Source organism: Benincasa hispida, chromosome 2, assembly GCF_027475165.1.
Source record: "Benincasa hispida cultivar pf3 chromosome 2, pf3_genome.v1.1, whole genome shotgun sequence".
Classification (NCBI taxonomy): Eukaryota; Viridiplantae; Streptophyta; class Magnoliopsida; order Cucurbitales; family Cucurbitaceae; genus Benincasa; species Benincasa hispida.
This window is the reverse complement of record NC_143479.1, coordinates 7,782,487-7,803,509: the sequence shown is the minus strand read 5'-3', so window position 1 is coordinate 7,803,509 and position 21,023 is coordinate 7,782,487. Positions and strand designations below refer to the sequence as shown.

General features: G+C 33.4%; 1 pseudogene; it reads left to right on the top strand.

The window, feature by feature from the left end:
* The first annotated feature begins 11,866 nt into the window (after window positions 1-11,866).
* On the top strand, window positions 11,867-13,648 carry LOC120072286 (uncharacterized; annotated as a pseudogene).
* Window positions 13,649-21,023: the final 7,375 nt, after the last annotated feature.

The following is a 21,023-nucleotide window of genomic DNA, read 5'->3' as shown; positions in this document are numbered from 1 at the left end:
AATTTCTCACCTGTTGTCGTGTTAAAGTTTATCCGTATTCTTCTGTTTATTGTCATCTATTATGATTATGAAATATGGCAAACTAACATCAAGACTACCTTTTTTCATGGTAATCTTGATGCGAATGTCTACATGAAACAACTAGAGGGATTCGTTTGCCCAGAGTCAAGAATAAAAGGTTTGCAAGCTTAATTTGTCCATCTATGGATTGAAGCAAGCATCCCGATCTTTAAATATAATATTTGGTACTGCAATCAAATCTTATGACTTTGACCAGAATATTGACGAACTTTGTGTATACAAGAAAATCATCAACTGTTCAATAGCTTTCTTAGTATTATATGTGGATGATATCCTACTCATTCGGAATGATGTAGGCTTATTGACTGAGGTTAAAAAATGGTTGACTGTTCAATGCCAAATAAAATATTTGGGTGAAGCACAGTTTATTCTAGAGAACCAGATCACTAGAGATTGGAAGATCATTGGTAGTTCATGGTAACTGTGAGATAAAAGGAAAATTGTTTTCCTAATTTTAGTAAGTTTTTCAAAAGTAATTTAGAGATTTTCTCTCGAAAAAACATCTCACGGAAGCTGTCAAGTAAATACGAATTTACAAAGCGACAGCTTAAGCAAGCTAGATGATCGTGTAGTGTTTTGTAAGCGATAGACACTGTACTAAACGATTGCTTAGCTTTTGCTAGATGATCGCTTAGCTTTTGCTAAACGATTGGGCATCAACCTATAAGATAGGTTTCAACCTTCTCCCACTTGCCCAATCGTGTACAGGACTGTTGTCTCCTCCTTCGTCTGCCTCATTCCAAGTCCACAAAGCCCACTCTCTGGATTCTCACGTCGAGAATACCAAGGTAACCTTTTTGGTGGTGTCATACTAAACTCGACACCGTTAAGGTTCTGTGGAGGCCATTTGTGCTGTTTGGGACTTTGTGACCGAGACGATTGCTGAGTTCGAGCGTAAAGTGTTCGTGCAATGTTGCGGTCGTGTTGTTCGAGCATTTGAGATTGCTGTGTTTGAGCGTTCGTGAGCAAGAAGCATGGAGACGAGTCTATAAATGTTCATAGCATTTTCCTTGTTAATTTGTAGTTATCATGCTGTAATTTCTTTAATGATTGGATAACCATTTGTTTGAGTTTACGACTATAATTTGTAATGTTCATTAATGATTGTAATTTGATATGATCTATTTTTTGCTGCTCGTAGAAATCTCGTGTTTGATTTCCTTCAGAGGAGACGTGATCGTCATGAAAATTGCTTCGAAGCATAACGTTGCTGATCCATTTACGAAGACCCCACAGCTAAATTTAATGAGAGTCACCTAGAGAGTCTGGGTCTATGGGATATGAGTCATCTTGTCTAGAGCAAGTAAGAGTATTATAAGGTATAGAATATAGAATTGTATCAGCAACAGCGGAAGCACAAGGATCATCTAAGCATTCAAATTCACTAATTTTGGCAAAATATTAAGCATGCTCTTGCAGAAAAACAAGTGAGTTTCAAGACATACCTCTTGTAGAACTTCTTCAAAGCTCCTTCTCCAGCTGCTATCTTCTCCAAATCTTGTTGCAGACCACCTCAAGATCTTCCCCACTATTCTCTTGGTGCTCTAGATTGAATTTTGACTGAAAACAAGCTTGAATCAAGGGATGAAGAAGAAATGCTCACTGCAGTAATCTTGTTGAAGAACTCTTTCTTCAACCCGAATTTTCTTTCAATTTCTCTATAGATTGCATACCCGATTTTCACTCCAAACTCTTCATTATATTGTAGATCAACATGCAAAGGAGAGACTTGCATGAGTTGTAGTTCATGCTTGGAGAAGACAAGGCAAGAAAAATGCATTTTGTGTGAGCTACTTCAAAGATGGACAATGGAAAAACTTCTTTTTCCATGTTGTGTGTTTTGTCTTTTCCTTTTTAATTTTATCTAAAAAATAAAAATTTGATTTTATAAAATCTATTTTGATTTGAAGAATGAAAATTTTAATTAATTTCATAAATTAATTTTTAAATAAAACTTAAATATTAAATTAGTTAAACACATATCCATCTTTATATATTTACATATTTAAATATATAGAATCTCCAATTCCGTTTAATTTTAAAATTAAACATGTAACTATATCTTATATATAATTACTAACTCCCTTAATCCTAATTTGAACGATTCAAATTAACTTATCACGCTATTCTAGAGTTAGTCTGTTACGAGTTAGTAGGGAGACCTTGCGCACCTACAGATCATGGACTCCAACGATCCGAGATTAATTGACTAAACTCATTACACCAAATTAATCTCCATTCTTTAACTAATGGGTCAATCCTTAAAGCCCATTGTTGCACTCCGCTCACTATAGATATATTATGTCCACATGATTTAACAACCATAATCAGCAATTCGACCCTTCACAAGTTATTCGTAATAACGGCTGGGTTATATATCTATTTTACCCCCGGGATTACGTCTTTTTTCCCAAGTCCCTACTGATCCTCTAATGAACAACTAATTTATGATTCAATCACTAAACCAAACTCTTTCAGCCTAGTGAGAGGGTGGGGCACCATGTTCAAGACCTGGATTCAGTACTCTAGAGAACCACCTTTCTCTTATCTCTAAATCAGATAGGTGTGAACTCCGTCTTGCACCATATGTCCTCAGCTATGTACCGGTCTTACCCCTAAAATGAGAGTCTTATTGATTCGGTGTTATTGAGCCAACCTTCAACTATGCAAATTTAAGGGCAATCCCGAATAAACAGGAGTTCATAGTTAGCTCAGGATTAAGATCGAGTTACCTAGGTCATCTAGGTGAAATAGTCAGTCTTATACAGTAAGCAGTGTTATAAAGTAAGAGTGACTTATTTCTTGGTCCTGATCTTATTCAAACTCATTGCATAGGACGCTACCACTCCTCATGTCATACCTGTACGAATTAGGATCACATCATATGTAGCACTTTACAACTCTTTGTAACAACTACAGAGTAGGCCGCATCCAATGGTGTTACCAGAATAAGGTACCCAACCTTATTCATGTACCATAAATCATTTTGACTATTTACTCTAACCTGATCCACTCTTATGTCTCCACATAAAGTTCAAGTAATCATACAATAGTCATGGGTCTTAGTTTACTCGAACACTTTAGCCGAGAGGGCCTTCGTAAATGGATCAACTAAGTTGTCTTGGGAAGCAATCTGAGTGACAATAACATCTTCTCTATGTACAATCTCCCTGATGCGATGGTATTTCTGTTCGATATGCTTTCCTCTTTTATGGCTTCGTGGTTCCTTTGAATTTGCAACTGCTCCACTGTTGTCACAATAGAGAGTGATAGGCAGGTGCATGTTAGGAACTATTTTGAGATTTGTCAGGAACTTTTTGAGCCATACTGCTTCTTTTATTGCTTCGCTTGTAGCTACATACTCAGCTTCCATTGTGGATTCCACAATACAACTCTGCTTAATGCTTCTCCACACAATTGCTCCTCCGTTAAGAGTGAACACTGACCCCAAAGTTAATTTCCTTGAATCAATATCGGTCTGAAATTCAAAATCAGTGTATTCAGTAAGGATCAGATCCTTAGGACCATACACAAGCATATAATCTCTTGTTCTCCGAAGATACTTGAAAATGGTTTTAACAGCAGTCCAATGGTCATGACCAGGATTGGACTGAAATTGGCTGACAATTCCTATGGCATAGCATATATCGGGACAAGTACACAACATTGTATACATCAAACTCCCTACTACAGATACATATGGAATTCGATTCATCTCCCAACCTCTTGAGGTGTCTTGGGACTTTGTTCCTTAGACAAGTGAATTCCATGCCTGAAAGGTAAAGACCCTTTCTTGGAATATTGCATTTTATACCTAGACAACATCTTGTCTATATAAGATGTTTGAGATAATGTCAATGTTCTATTCTTGCGATTCCGAACTATTTGGATTCCAAGAACATACTGTGCTTCTCCAAATCTTTCATTTAGAATTGTGAAACCTGCCATCTCTTAACGTCAGCTAGATATTCTATCTCATTCCCAAGGAGTAGAATATCATCAACATACAACACTAGAAAAGCGACAGTTTTGTTGACGATTTTCTTGTATACACAAGGTTTTTCAACATTTTGTTCAAAGAAATAAGATTTGACCGCAGCATCAAATCTCATTTTCTAAGATCTAGAAGCTTGTTTTAATCCATGAATGGATCGATTAAGCTTGCAAACATTTTGTTCTTGACCCTGCTGTATGAACCCTTCTGGTTGAGACATAGATATTCTCTTCAAGATAGCCATTCAGAAAAGCTGTCTTGATATCCATTTGTCATATTTCATAATCATAAAATGTGGCTATGGACAAGAGTATTCTAATAGACTTTATCATGGCAACTGGGGAACGGTTTCTTCAAAATCTACCCCCTCTCTTTGGGTAAACCCTTTTGCCACAAGTCTAGCTTTATAGTTCTGTACCTTACTAGCTTTGTCTCGTTTTCTCTTGATCTACAAGATCCTAGACTAAATTGAAATACATAGATTCCATTTCAAGGTCCATGGCTTTAATCCATTTTTCTTTATCCACATCGTTCATTACTTGATTAAAAGACAATGGATCCTCTAAACCATCATTTGGTATGATGACTTGAGTTTCAGTTAAACCATGAACGATTAAAATTAACTTATAACATTATTCTAGAGCTAGTCTGTTACGAGCTAGTAGGGGATCTCATGGACCTACAGATCATGGGCTCCAACGATCTGAGATTAATTGGCTAAACTCATTAGACCAAATTAATCTCCATTCTTTAACTAATGGGTCACTCCACTAAAGCCCATAGTTGCATTCTCCTCACTGTAGATATATTATGTCCACATGATTTAACCATAATTAGCAAATTGACCCTTCACAAGTTGTTCGTAATAATGGTTGGGTCAAATATCTATTTTACCCCCGAGATTACATATTATTCATCAAGTCTCTACTGATGCTCTAATAAACAAGTGGTTTTTGATCCAATCAATAAACCAAACTCTCTCAGCCCAGTGAGAGGGTGGGGCACCTTGGTCAAGACCTAGATTCAGTACTTGAGAGAACAACCTTTCTCCTATCCCTAAATCGAGTAGGCGTGAGCTCCGTCTTGCACCCTATGTCCCCAGTTATCTACCCGGTCTTACCCCTGAAATGGGAGTCTTATTGAGCCGGTGCTGTTGAGCCAACCCTCAACTATGAAAATCTAAGGGCAATCCCGAATAAACAGGAGTTCATAGTTAGCTCAGGATTAAGATCGAGTTACCTAGGTCATCTAGGTGAAATAGTCAGCCTTATATAGTAAACAACGTTATAAAGTAAGAGTGACTTATTTCTTGGTCCTAATCTTATGAAGACGCATTGTATAGGATGTCCTCACTCTTCATGTCATAACTGTTGGGGTTTGTGCCCTAAAGTCTCGTGTCTAGTAGTTTGTAAACAACTTTGTACGAACATTTGTGACGTATAATATATATGATATTTACTTCACTACTTGACTTTGCACATTTAGATGTTTTTTATTTTACCACAAACCAACAAACTTAATATCCCTGGTTATCTGTATGTAACTTAAGCATGTATGTGGTGACATATAAGTGGATCATGTCTTGAGTAATAACCAAAATGGTGTGTAGTATATGGGTATAGGAGAGAAACCTTATCCTGATAATGCTACGGATGCAGCCCGCTTTGTGGAATGGTCACAAGTGTTGTGACTTGTCACAGATGGTCTGATCCTGATCATTCGTGTAAAGGACATACGAGCGAGGGCATCCTATACAAAGAGTTTGTATAAAACCTGAAAACGAAGTGTTAAAGTCTCGTCATATAACACCGTTCATGACTGAGACTTCACTTCACTAGGATGACCATATGTAACATGACCTTAATCCTTAGTGAGATGGAAACTCCAGCCATTGAGGATGGTCCTTTGATTTGCATGGGTACAAGTGGCTAGAACGCCAACTCAAGCCAACCATTTTGGGGATTTGTCTGATTTGGGAGCTGGGAACTCAGCTTCACAAGATAGAGTACACTCCTTCCCCAAAGTAGGGGTAAGTAGATAGATTGCTCTCTCAAGGGTTGATCCCGGGACTTGAACGATGTGGCGCCACGCACGTTCTCATGGCCCGAGAGGTGTTCACACATAGTAGGACTATGTTATATTGTTCATTAGAGAGATCAGTGGTACTTAAGGAAGAAGATGTGATTACAGGGGCAAAATGGTAAATTAGCCTGCTGTAATCACAAGCATCTGTGAAGGCTCATCATACTGATGATTGGTTATATCCAATGGACATAGAAATATATCTATGGCAAGAAGAGTTCAATTATCGGTCTTTAATGGAATACCTGGCAGTTAACGGATAGTGGATATCTTGACTAAAGAGTTTAATCAGCTGTTCACGCACCGTTAGAGCTTCGAGTCATAGGTTCATAAGGTCCCTTTAATAGCTTGGATATAAGTTGAGAATCAGTTTTTGGATCAGTTTGAAATGTTTAGATGACAAGAGAGGGTTCGATTATATATGATATAATTGAATGAGTTAATTAAATATGATATAATTAACTCTATGTATAAGATACATTAATTTGGAGGAAATTGGATATAAATATGATTATATCTAGTGGAGAAAAATATTATAATTAATATATGATATTTATTTATATGTTATGAATATGATTAGATCACATTCATTGGACGGTTAAAGGAAATGAGAAGGCGCCTCTTCTATTCTAAATAACGGATGAGTGCATTATAAATAATAGGCGGTGTGTTGATCTCGGCGTGCGCGGACATTGTGAAAAGATAGCGTCATCATTTAAAATTAGTGCATATACGATAGTGACTGCACGATCGCTTACATATACGATATTTCTAAGCGATCGCATACAGATTACACCGTCGCACGCTATTATCTAAACGATCGTTTACTTTTTTCCTAAGCAATCATTTAGCTCCTGGTATTTACTAAACGATCGTATAGACGATCGCATAGTTTTTCTTATGCGATCGTTTGGACGATTGCTCACCCTTTTCCTACACGATTGTTTATAGGATCGCTAATCTTTTCCTACACGATCGTTTAGACGATCGCTTACTTTTCCTACACGTTCGTATACTTCACCTAAACGATCAAGCATCTTGTTTATGTGATAGACAACCTCTCCTCCCATTTGCTTGATCGTTGTGTACGGTCTCTCTTCTTTCTTCCCTTTACCAAATCCGAATAAAACCTACACTTTGGATTCTCACTCCAAGAATAATGAAGGCTCTAAGTGTTGTTGTATTCTCCGTTCCTGTCTGAGTGGTGATTGTTTGAGATAGACGGTTGGGCTTCAGACTCGCTGTTAAGAAGAAATCTTTATCTGGTATGATTTCTTGATCTCTTTAGTATTATGAAAATATGTTTGAATGTATATGTGGTAATTCAGTCATAATGAATTGGAAAGATCCGCTTCCGCTCGTAGGTACTCTTGAATAAGAGTTCCTTCAATAACATCTACGAATTAGGATCACATCGTATGTAGTACTTTACAACTCTTTGTAACAACTACAGAGTAGGCCACATCTAATGGTGTTACTAGAATAAGGTACCCAACCTTATTCATGTACCATATATCATTTTGACTATTTACTTGCACCTAATCCACTCTTATGTCTCCACATAAAGTTCATGTACTCATACAATAGTCATGAGTTTTAGTTTATTGGATTTAGACTTTCATACAATTTATGAAATCAATAACAAGTATATTGATTATAGAAAATGTTTATCATTTTACAAACTGCGAGTTTTAGGACATAAAATCCAACATAGAATATGCCATAGTTTATTATATTATACTTTATTTTATATGTATTGTACAATCAACTCGCTTTAGGACAAGAGTGAGATTGTTGAATTTAGTGTCTTAAATCTCGTGGATCTTGTATTTTGTAATTTGTAAATACAAATTATTTATTTATTAAAATAAGCAATATTTTATTCAACAATTAAAACGCATTAACTTAATCCAATAAAATAAGATCCATGGTTATTTTATGTAGCTTGAACAATATGTGATAGACATACAAGTGGATCATGTTCAAGTAATAACCTAAAAGGTTAGCAATATATGAATAAGGTTGGGTGCATTATCCTAGAGACACTGCAGATACAACCCACTTTGTAAATGTTATTATAAGATCGGGCCATGAAATATTTTGTCCTCTCTTTATAACATCGTTAATTGAAGAGACTAACATCTCATAGGATGACTATAGGTGACTCGATCTCAATCCTGAATGGGTGATAGACTCTTGTCTATGAAGGCAATACTTGGATTTGTATGGGTGAGAGTGACCCTTGTCACCGACTCAATAAGCCTACCATTTTAGGGATTTATCCAAGTAGGGAGTTAGGAACACAACTCCTCAAAGTGGAATTCACTCCTTCCCACTTTCAGAGAAAGTAGATGAATTTCTCTCTTAAATGCTGACTCCGGGTCTTAAACAAGAGGTCCCTCCCACTCATTGGTTCGAGAGAGATTTGTTTATGGTAGATCATAAACGTGTTGTTCATTAGAGAATCAGTGGGACTTAAGAAGAAAGATGTAATTACATGGGTAAAACGGTAATTTTGACAGTAATTTTGACTCAACTATAATTATGAAAAATTCATGAAGGGTCGACTTATTGATGACTGGTTATATCCATAGATACAAAAATATATTTAGAGTGCAAAGAGTGCAACTGTGAGTTTTTAGTGGACTGACTCACAATTAATGAATGTTAATTAAGTTAATTAAAGAGTTTAATTAATTTAATTTCGAATCATTGGAGCTTCTAATCTGTAGGTCTATTAGGTCACCTGCTAGCTCACTATGGATAAAACAATGATCAATTAATTTTGGAATAATTTGAATTGTTTAAATTATTTAAGAAAATTTTATATTAATAAGGATTAATATAGAGTATGATGTATAATGATTCATTATACTATATAGTTAATTATAAATATCATTTATAATTAAAACTATATAATATGAGATAATAATATTTGAATCAAATTCAAGTATTAAATTAATACGAATTGGATTCATATAAAAACTATATAGTAAAATTTAATGTGAATTGGATTGATATTAAAGATTATAGGTTAAGAGAGAGAAATGCATTTTATATGGTTTGAATGAATTATTAGTAAATATGAGGTATTTTATTAATTAATTAATGGTTAATTAATTAATATTTATTTAATTATTTATTATATATTAAATGTGATTTAATATATATTTATTAATTTAATTAATAAATTAATTAAAATAAAATAACTCCTTATGTAGAAGAGTGGAGAGTGAGGTGAGGGGTTACTTTTCCCTTCATCTTGGTTTTTGTATGAAATATATAAAAATAAAGAATCAATTGGTTCCAAAAAGCTCTCTCTCTAAAACACATCACTCTGTATTCTCTCTCAAATTCAAAATAAGTAATTCATGGTAAACAAGTTGGATCCCACAATCCAATTCCTTATTGCAGTCATAGCGGGAAAGTCATTTTGGTAGTGTCTTGCTGTCCATTTTTTTTTTCCTGATCGTGCAGAGGATTTTCACGGAGGTTCTTAAAGAATTTGGTCTTCAAAAGCATTTCTCCTAAATTCCCTTAATTGAATGTCCGGCCTTAATGTTTCAAATCTATGATTTTCTCGATCCCAATTCAAAGACACGGTGTTTCTATAAATTTATGTATCTATCTTTACTGATTATGTTTTCTCACTTTCTTTATTTGTCAATTTCATGACAATACTTAAATTGTGATTTACGGCTCAGAGGTAGGTATGGAGGATCTTATGTATTCACAATGACTACATCAGCAAATCATGATGACGACGTCGAGAACATGGTGAAGAATTTCTATCCTGGTGCTAGCAAGATCTACCACATCTCAGGAACACAGAAGTTCGAACTGCCAAAACACAAGGTCCGCATTGAGAATGCAAAGAGTGCGTTTATAGTCTTTGCTTGGAGGCTTGCTGACGCAACATTGGAGGAGCTTAAGCATTCAATGTTCTTTCATGATCCTTATTTCTCTCAATTTTCATTCCACTGTTACGTTTGTCTTTTATCTCTATATGTTTGAATATACGTCAGATTCTCTAAGAACTTACACGTATACTTCTACGCATTTATAATTATTCCTTTGCCTGTTGGTTAAACATCATTTACATTTTTATAAATTTTGATATATGTTGGTTTAGATAGCATGGAGGAAATAAAATATTAGTGTATCATTATCTATCTTTTCCTTGTATATACTATTGAAATTATCAATCTAAAATATATACTATTGAAATTATCAATCATTTTTAGATTGGAAGATTGGAATCTGTCACTCCTAAATGTTAATTGAGCTCATCTTAAGCAGTAAAACTATAATAAGTAAACGATTATTATTCTTGATTATATATTCAATCAATATCTAAATCAAATATTCATGTCAATCAATAGCTATATCATAAAATTATATTTGGTTTCTGTTGTTTGAGTTAATCATTTGTTTCTAACTTTAAAAAAATAGTATAAATTCTCATTGACATCTATGATATTTTCACATTTCTAGGAGTTTGATATTGACATTTTCTTTATATTGTAAAAAATTTGATGAAACATTAAAAAATGGTTTAAATCCTATTTTGATCTCTAAACTTTGAACGTTGTTCTTTTTTGTCCCTAAACTTTCAAAAATGATTATTTTAGTCTTTGAACTTTTAAAAAGTTTTTATTTTGGTCTCTATTATTAAAATTTTATTGACTATTTGATTAAGTTGTATCTAGAATGTGTTAAGCAAAATGAAGGTGACATAAAATGTTAACAACCAACGTTCCAAAATACTGAACGACTAAAATCTTGATCATAAAAGGATTTTAGAGTTCGATAGAAAATTGCTTTATCACCTAATTTAAACTGAGACGTAACAAAATGCCACTAATATGAATATAAAATCAGTAATAAACATTTAACTTGTTTAAAAAAGATACAATATTTATTTACTAATTTATTATTTTTAAAATTTTGTTATTATGCCAAAACTAGCATAATACGATAGTGTTATTGACCATGAGATATGTGGTTCGAATTCTCCTACGCCTATTGTACTTAAAAGAAATAATTTATTATTATAACTTTCCATAAATATGTATCAACATTTTCAAAAAACTGAGACTTTGATATTTCCGTTGATATCAACATTTTAAACATGGGTTCTAATCTCATTTATTCATGTGTTAAAAGGTTAAATTACAAGTTCCTAAACTAGAATTTTAATAAGTCCTCAAGTTTTAAAGTGTTTTAATAGGTGTATGAGCTTTTAATTTTGTGTCTAATATGCCATAATATTAACCTATTCATTGAAGGCCAACGAAATATATGTCGATCAATTGTTGAGTTATATTGTTAGGTTTTACTCATTTATCATTTTCAAGATTTTGATTTTGATTTTTCCAGAGGATCTTTAAAAGTTTCCTGGAATTTAAAAGCGTATCTTAGATACCATGTTCATATCTTAGATATGATAATCCGGAACATTGAAGCAAAGAAAGAAAATAGAAAAAATGAAAAAAAAAAATCATATCTCAAGTTCTTATAACAACAATTTATGTATATAAGTAACTTAAGATAAAGTCCAACTAAACTAGGGATATTAATAAAACATCAGGCACATCCCAATTTCAATTGAGTTTAATTTCAAAATTAGATGCATCTCTCTATCTAGCTACATAAATATCCTTTTAGTTTAAGTTTAACCCATCAAGACACATTGTTCTATTCTTCAAAATGGCCAAAGTTCTTCCATTGATCTTTCTCTTAGTGGTTGCAGCCATTGGATTTGCTAATGGAAATGAAGTGGGAGTTTATGAATTGAGAAGGGGAGATTTTTCTATTAAATTTACCAATTATGGTGCTACCATTCTCTCTGTTATTCTTCCTGATAAAAATGGTTTGTTCTGTTTTTTTTTTCTTAACATTACCCATTTATATTTGCATTCAACACATTATGATATAGTTCTAAATTTTTTTTTTCCGTTATTTGTTTTAAGGAAGTTGGATGATATTGTTCTTTCTTTCTCTTCAATTGATGATTTTCAAGTGAGATAATTGCGTTTTTTGTTGTGATTTTCTGATATAAAAGAGAAAAATGAATAAAAGGGTATGATTTGTTTATGTATGTGTTTGACAGAATGATACTACCTACTTTGAAAACATTGTTAGACGTGTAACAAATAGAATTGGAGGAGCTCAATTTGGTATCAATGGTGTTTTTTATAAACTCACTCCTAATGATGGAAGGAACTTGCTCCATGGTATATTTTATCGATCAAAACACTTTTTCCTTCTCTTCTTTCTCCCCCAATGTTTTCCTCTCTAATTGTGGATTCATCTTTTTCATAGCGTATGACGCTACATTTGATTTATATGGCCAAATTAAACATAGTTAAGCTTCTACTGAAACCTATCAACCGACATCTATTCATTAGTTAACTTGTATGGTCACTTATTCATCGTCATCTATTTCCTGGTTCAACTCGTACTGTCACCTATTCGCCGTCATCTATTAACAACCCTGTAATGACACGTGCTTCTCTCTCTTGGGTCTGGAATTTGAGAACTCCAAATGACTAAAATTGTTTACATTACTTAATAGGTAGTTAACTCAAATTCATGAACATTTAAAAGCAATCAAAATGCTAAGCAAATTGATTTTATATTGAGATTTTTTAAGCATTTTTTATTTGACAGTGAAGGTGGGAAGAAAAGGTTCGGAGATGTGATATGGAAGGTGGAGAGTTATGTGAAGGACAGCTACATTACATTCACCCATGACAGTTTTGATGGCAAACAAGGTCGAACTCTAAATTGTAAATCTTAAACCCTAAATTAAAGGATTACAATGAACAAATGGAGGGTTTTGTTTGGTTTTTGTGTAAACAGGGTTTCCCGGCGATCTTCGAGTTTCAGTAACTTACATGTTCATAGAGACAAACAAATTAGGAGTAAAAATGGAAGCAAAATCCATAAACAAACCAACCCTAGTAAACCTGTCCCAACACTCTGACTGGAATCTAGACGGCTATTCAAGCGGCAACATTTTATCTCACAAAATTAAACTCATCACCTCAAGCATAACTCCCGTCGACACCGAGCTCATCCCCACCGGTGAAATCGTGCCAGTGGTCAGAACCCCTTTCGATTTCTCAACCCCATGAGAGATCGGGTCGCAGATCAAGAGTGCAGCCGGCGGATAGGACACTAATTACGTGGTGGATGACACCGGGAGTAAGCATTTAAAGAAAGTGGCAGAGGTTATAGGGAGAACATCGGGGACAAAGATGGAGCTATGGAGTAATCAACCAGGAGTTCAATTTTATACAGAAAATCAATTGAAAGATGTGAAAAGGAAAGATGGGGTTATGTATAAGGAATATGTAGGGGTTTGCTTGGAATCAAGGCTTTCTGGATTCCGTGAATCATCCTAATTTTCCTTCGCAGATTGTGAAGCCAGGGGAGAGTTATGAACATGTTATGGTTTATAGGTTCACTGTTCATCATTCTGATTGAGATATGTTTCTTGGTTTGATTTGGACAAGGAATTTGGGGATTTTTATTATTTTTCTCTTCTGTCTGATGAGTTGGGTATTCCATTTTCAATTCCTAGGTTATGGTTTTAACCAAAGTATAAATGTCGTGATTTTATTTAATGGTTTCTATACACATTATTTTTAGGTTCATTTAACTAGTTTGTCTATACATTTTTTACTCATAATTAATATTTTTTAGGCTGATTTCGTTGGTAAAAATGAACTGAACCCTATATATTTCTTGTTTAAAACCAAACTAAAATAAAGATAATGATGATTTCAAATTTAAAAATAATAAGAATCGGTAAAAATATTATATTTCACGTTTAAAACAAAATTATAACAAAGATAAAACTTGTTAAAAATTGTATGATTTAGTTTGGATTAGTAGAAAATAAGATATATATATATATATATATATATATATATATATATATATATATATATATATATAGTATTAAGGAAAGGTAATATATAATATGAGACTCGAAAATTCAAGTCCACCTTTGAATATAAATATAAGTTTGAAAGGTTTTTAAATTAAGAAACAAAATTTAATCATAATCAGTAAGTCGATCCTTCACAGGTCGTTTGTATTTACAACTTAGTCAAAATTACCATTTTACCCCTATTAATACACTTAAGCTACCACTGATCCTCTAATAAACCATGTCGCTCTCGGCCATGAGATGGTGGGACTCCATTGTTCAAGACCAGAAATCAATACTTAAGGGAAAAACCTATCTGCTAACCCTAAAAAAAGGTAGTAATGAGTTTCATCTTGTAGGACTATGTTCCCAGCTAACTCGGTCTTAACCCCAAAATGGTAAGTTTGTTGAGTAGTGCTACTGAACTACTCTCACTTATGCAGATCAAAGGATAATCTCGAATATATAGGAGTTCATAGCTAATTCAGGATTAAGATTGAGTTACCCTATGTCATCGAATTCAAATAGTCAGTTTAATAGTAAATGGTCGTTATAAAGAAAAAGTGATTATTTTGTAATCCGGTCTTATGCAAAATTCTTTTGCATAGGATGTCACTACTCGCATGTCTTCATATGAACGATTTCAGGATCACGTCATTTGTATCATTATACAAAGTAGGCCGCATCCATAGTGTCTCCAAGACGAGGTACCCAATCTCATCTATATATTTATAGACCTTTTTGGCTATAAACTATAACTTGATCCTCTTTGATGTCTCTACATAAAGTTACAGTATTCATACTATAGTCATGGATTCGTTTATTGGATTTTTATTAGATAATACCATTTCAACAAGGCTTTTATTGAATAAATACTTCAACAATACTTTTATTTAAAATAGAATATGTTTCCATGATTTACAAACTACGAGTTTTCAGACATTCCCAACAATTTTGTATGATGGTGGTTAGGAACTGCCATCATACATACTACAATGACGGTTCGGTACGATATCAGTTTCTAATCGACATAATATAGGTCATGGATGGCAGTTGTGAACTAAATTTGATTATGTTGTGTTTAGATTTCGTTTCATATTTATTATTGTTGTATACTACGATGTCAGTTTAACACTGACATCATATCTGTTATGACCTGCAACAAACTATTAGTAAAAAATGAAACCCAAATCCTACATAAATTATTTTTATAATACTAATAATTCTTATTCTCTGTTTTAGTTAACTTCTCCACAAAAATATTCATCAAAACAAAGACCTTCCAGAGAATACAATCTATCATATCATTTCAATTTTGATGATTAATTCACAACTGGATTTTAATATAGAGTTATGCAACATGTTTCATACCTAAACAAAATGTATAAGTTCTACCAAAATTTCAAAAATCATCTCCAACAGCTTGATAATCAAACAATGCTACACAATATGTTCCAAAACTACACAATGCCTATAATCACCAAAATTTTATAAAACTCTCCAACAACTTTACAATCAAACAAAATTACACAAAATGCTTTTCGGATAACAAAAGTTCAGAGAGAAAGCCAAACAAATATATATTGTGGTTAATGGTGTTGACATTCAACATGTGGAAGCAATTAGGATCATAAGCACTCTAACAACATCAATTTTAGCAAATAAGCATGCATGTTGTAGACTACCACAAGGATTTTGACGCCCCAAAGTTTTGTCTTTAAAAAAAAAGGAGAGTTGGTGGTTAATTTAGGAAAAAGAAAAGGGGTTTAAGGTTATAAAGGTGTTGGGGAACCGTGCAAAAAGAAAAAAAAATTATTTTCTCTTCTTCTTCTTCTTTCTCCAGTTTCGTGAACCCCCCCACTTCATGGTGCAGTCCCCGTCGGCTTCCCTGTCCGTCGATCCGAGGCATCCAGTGGTGAGTCGATCGTTGTTTTCCGTCTTCTCCGTCATCGACCAAGCGCCGTGTAGCCGAAGCCTTGGTTCGTGCCGTTGCGAAGCTCGACCTCCGACGACCCGCAGCTGTGCCTCCTCACTGTTGTCAACCAAGTCACCGCTCGATTGTGGGTCTTCCAGCCATGCCGGATTCTTCTCTTCCAAGCGTCGTTCTCTGTTTGCCTGCTGTTGTTGGTTCTGGTAGTAGTCGGATCACAGCAGTCCAGCCGATTGGTCTGTTGAGGTAAGTTCGATTTTTTTTTTGGAAGCCCAATGTAATTTAGAGATTCTTGGGCCTAAGCTAACGTCGCCTATGGAATTTGTAATTGGTTTTAGGAACATGTGACGGTGAAGGAAGTTTGCAAGTGGAGTAAGGTCTCGTTTTGGGACAAGTTCGTTATCCTGAGGTAAGTGGTTTACTACCAATCGCCCTAAGATCTTGTTAAGTCTGCTGAAAATTTTTATGTCATTTATGGGTAAACTGTGATGGAATTTGATATGGGTAATTGTAGTTGAAGTATGAGAATACTGTGTAAAGTTGGATGTAAGAGTAGACTAAACACTGGGATAAGGTTTGATGCATGAGTAGGCTGGGGATAGGGTGCTAATGTTGATGTATGAATAGACTATGATGAGGTTTAATGTATGAGGAAACTGTGATAAAGTTTATGTATAGGTAGCGGTGTTAAAGTTTGATGTTGATTCATGGCCTTGATTGCATGCTTATGTCTGAGATTGTACTGACTGTTTATATGCTTATGTCCATATGAGATTTTAGTGGCTGTTAGTGTTACCATTGGGCTATGCACATCGCATGTCTGAGCCTTTGGGCCCACACCCTATGCTTATGTATGGTGTCCTTTTTGGGGGACCACCTCTTGTGTTTATGTTTGTGACCTTTGTGTCACTACTTATGAAAGCGTGCCTTCGGGTTCACCCCTTATGCCTATGCCTATGCCTATGTCTATGATGCCCTTGTGCATTTTGGTCCAATGGATAGACTAACATATCACTGAGTGGGCTCAGTAGTGGGCTGCTTACTGAGTATATTTTTATACTCACCCTTTTCTTTCCCTATTTTTCAGGTAAGGGTAATGACAGACTGGCGCATGACAAGAGAGATCCATGACTTGGCCATTAGGACGATTTACTGCTTCTGCACCTAGTATCATATTTTGAAATCTGGTTAGGAGTTAGGCATCTTACACTTTCATGCAAAATACATCAATTTTATTATTTGACTATTTAATTTCCTTCATTTTTAAAGTAGGGTTTAGGGGTACCCCGAATGGTAAATTTTTATTATATTTTATTTTATTTTATTTTTGTCTTAGTGTATTTATTTTCATTTAATTATGTTTTCTTATCTTTGCTCATTTGAGCATTATTAAATAAAATTCGGCTTTTATTGGTTGGTTTAAAAGAAAATGTACGGTTAAGCCTATGCATACATGAAGTAGCATCCTAGAATTAAGTAGGAAACTAGGGTCGTTACAAGGATCTTCTCTACTATACTCTGACCTTATAGTGAATTGTGGGATCCAAATTCGATGAAATTTGATGAAATTTGAAGGATTTTTGGGATTTGGAGAACTTTGGTGTGTTGCAGAGAAAAATCACAATTTCTTCATCAATTTTCTATTTTGCATGAAGTTGTTCCAATAATTAAACTTACATATCTATGAACCAAAATCATGCAAATGAAATACATGAGAAATTGACTACGAAACACAGAAAAAATTAATGGAAAATAGGTGTTGAATTAAGATAAAATTTGAAATGTGGGAACTTTTTACTTTCAAATTTTATATTCTATTTACTTTAAATAAATTCCTGAAAAGTCATAATTAACTTGAATTTTCTTTAATTTAAAATAAAATTGATTTAATTTTAATAATTAATTAAATAATTTAATCAAAATTTTAATTAATTTAATGTCAAATATTAAAATAATGAAACACATATCCTAAACATGAATCCCTATTTATGTACACAATATTTAAATCATATTTAAATATTTCCAATTCTATAATCTGTTTAATTTGATAATTAAACATTTAATTATATCGTATATAGTTAATAATTCCCTGAATCGAATTTGAATGTTTTTGTCCACTTGATTTAACCCTGATCAGGGGTTGCCACTTATCCCCACTTCACCATCCACTATTTTCCATTTTTTTCTTTCCTTTTTTAGATATAGTTTTAATCAAGTTTTATCATTTTTCTTAAATTAATTTAAACTTTTATTTTAAAAAGGTTTATTTCAAACTTTAACATATATTTTTTTCATATCTCTATTTAAATACTCTTTTTTTTCATGTCTCTATTTATGTACTCTATTTATATTATATTTATTCATTTTATTTTACATAGTGCAATTAGTCCTTTTATTTTTCAATATTTTATTGTATTATTATTTCAATATTTTTCATGTTATGTTATAAATGCCATTATACTAATATTATTAATGCTCATTTAAATTTTAAAAAATTCTGACGACAGAATCTATAAATTTAGGAATCCAATTTCCTAGAATTCTTGAGATAGGGAATTGATTATTTAGAAGTCTGATATCGATCTCTAATATATTTTCATAAATTTTTTAATATGTTTATTTATATTTATTTAATTCATAATTTTAATTTCTTAAATTATGTTTTGCTTACATAACGTTCACATGAACTATTATTTGATTTTTAATTAAAATCTTTCCAATTTTTTTAAATCTTTTCATAAACTTTTCTTTAAGTCATTTAAAAATTTACCTTAAATTAAATTTTTTGTGTTTTTAAACATAAATTAATATATTATTTCAAAAAAATTTCTAACCACTTTTCTAGTAAATTATTTTTATGGTCGTTTCTCTAAATAAAAATAAAAAATAAAAAAATAATCCTACAACGGGATCTAGAAAATTTTGGAGTCCAATTTTCTAAAATTTTTTATGTGAGGAATCATAGCTTTGAGAGTTCGAGATATAATTCCAAGAAAAAATGAATTTAATTAATATCTTTAAAAAATCTTTTCCTTATTAAAGGCTATTCTTGTGACGGATTTTAGGAAATGGTAATATTTTCTCATATTCTTGAGGTGAGAAATGATTACTCAATTCCACCGTAGCCTAATTGATGGAAGTTTATTCCACATATCTTAGGGATCATTACTTCAAAAAATATTGGAGAATGAGGGACATGATAAGACATTTGTTTCTAAACTTTTGTTTCTCAAACCAATTTATTTAAGGAATAAAGCAATTCAAGATTTCAAATTTGGTCGTTGTTTTCTAAAAGGGTGTTGTGGGGTGCTCACAACTTCTCCATACACAAACGACTTGAACTCAACTCTAGTTTTTGTAGACCATTTTTTTAATTAAAATTTACTCATTTTATTTTGGTGTCCAATCACATCATAAAAAGGATTGATAGCTGATTCCTATTTTATTTTCTTTAAATAAACTATTTTTAAGGACGTCGGCCACTCCGCGTCGTCTCGGGCACGTGGTGACATGGGTGTCCGACCCATGTACTAGTGGCTAGCCCAAAGAAATTGGAACCACGTTCGAAGTTATTCTTATTTGTAGGTTATTCAAAAAAAACAAGAGGTGGTTTCTTTTATTATCAGAGAGAGAATAAAGTATTTGTATCGAAAATGCTACTTTCTTAGAGGAAGACAACATTAGGGAGCATAAACCAAGAAGCAAAATTGTATTGAATGAGTTCTCCAATGAAACTACTAAAAACTTCAACAAAAGTTGTTGAAGAACCTAGCACTTTAACGAGTAGTGTTGATGTTGCTTCATCTAGTCAAACACATCCTTCTCAAGAGTTGACGGAGTCTCGAAGTAGTGGGAATGTTGTTACCTAACCTACCCGCTATTTTGGTATTACAAAAACTCAAGTCATCATGTCAGATGATGGCGTCGATGATCCATTAACCTATAACCAGGTAATGGGTGCTATGGATAAAGATGAATGGATTAAAGCCATGAATCTTGAGATGGAGTCCATGTACTTCAATCAAGTCTAGGATCTTGTAGATCAACCTGATGGTGTAAAACTTATAGGTTATAAATGGATCTATAAGAGGAAAAGAGGAGTAGATGGAAAGGTGTCAAACTTTAAGGCTAGACTAGTGGCAAAAGGTTATACCCAGGTTGAGGGAGAGGATTATGATGAAACTTTCTCACCTGTTGTCATGTTAAAGTCTATCCATATTCTTCTGTTTATTGTCGTCTATTATGACTATGAAATATGGAAAATTGACATCAAGACTACCTTTTTTCATGGTAATCATGATGCGAATGTCTACATGAAACAACTAGAGGGATTCGTTGCCCAGGGTCAAAAGTAACAGGTTTGCAAGCTTAATCGGTCCATGTATGGATTGAAGCAAGCATCTCGATCTTGAAATATATTATTTAGTACTGAAATCAAATCTTATGACTTTGACCAATATATTGATAAAATTTGTGTATACAAGAAAATCGTCAACAGTTCAGTAGTTTTCTTAGTATTGTATATGGATGATATCCTATTCATTCGGAATGATGTAGGCTTATTGACTGAGGTTAAAAAATGGTTGACTATTCAATTCCAAATAAAAGATTTAGGTGAAGAACAGTTTGTTCTAGAGAACCAGATCACTAGAGATTGTAAGAACAAAATTCTAGCCTTGCCTCAGGCATCATACATCGATAAAATGCTTGTCAGATATTCGATGCAGAATTTCAAGAAGGGTTTATTAACTTTCGAATATGGAATCATCTTATCTATGAAACAGTATCTTAAGACACCTTCAAGAGGTTGAGAAGATGAGATAGATTCCCTATGCATCTGCAGTAGGTAGCCTCACATATGCCATGTTATGTACTAAGTCAGATATTTTCTATGCAGTAGGAATAATCAATAGATATCAATCTAATCCAAGATTTGATCATTGGTTGGCGGTTAAAAATATCTCAAGTATCTTAGGAGAATAAGAAACTATATGCTT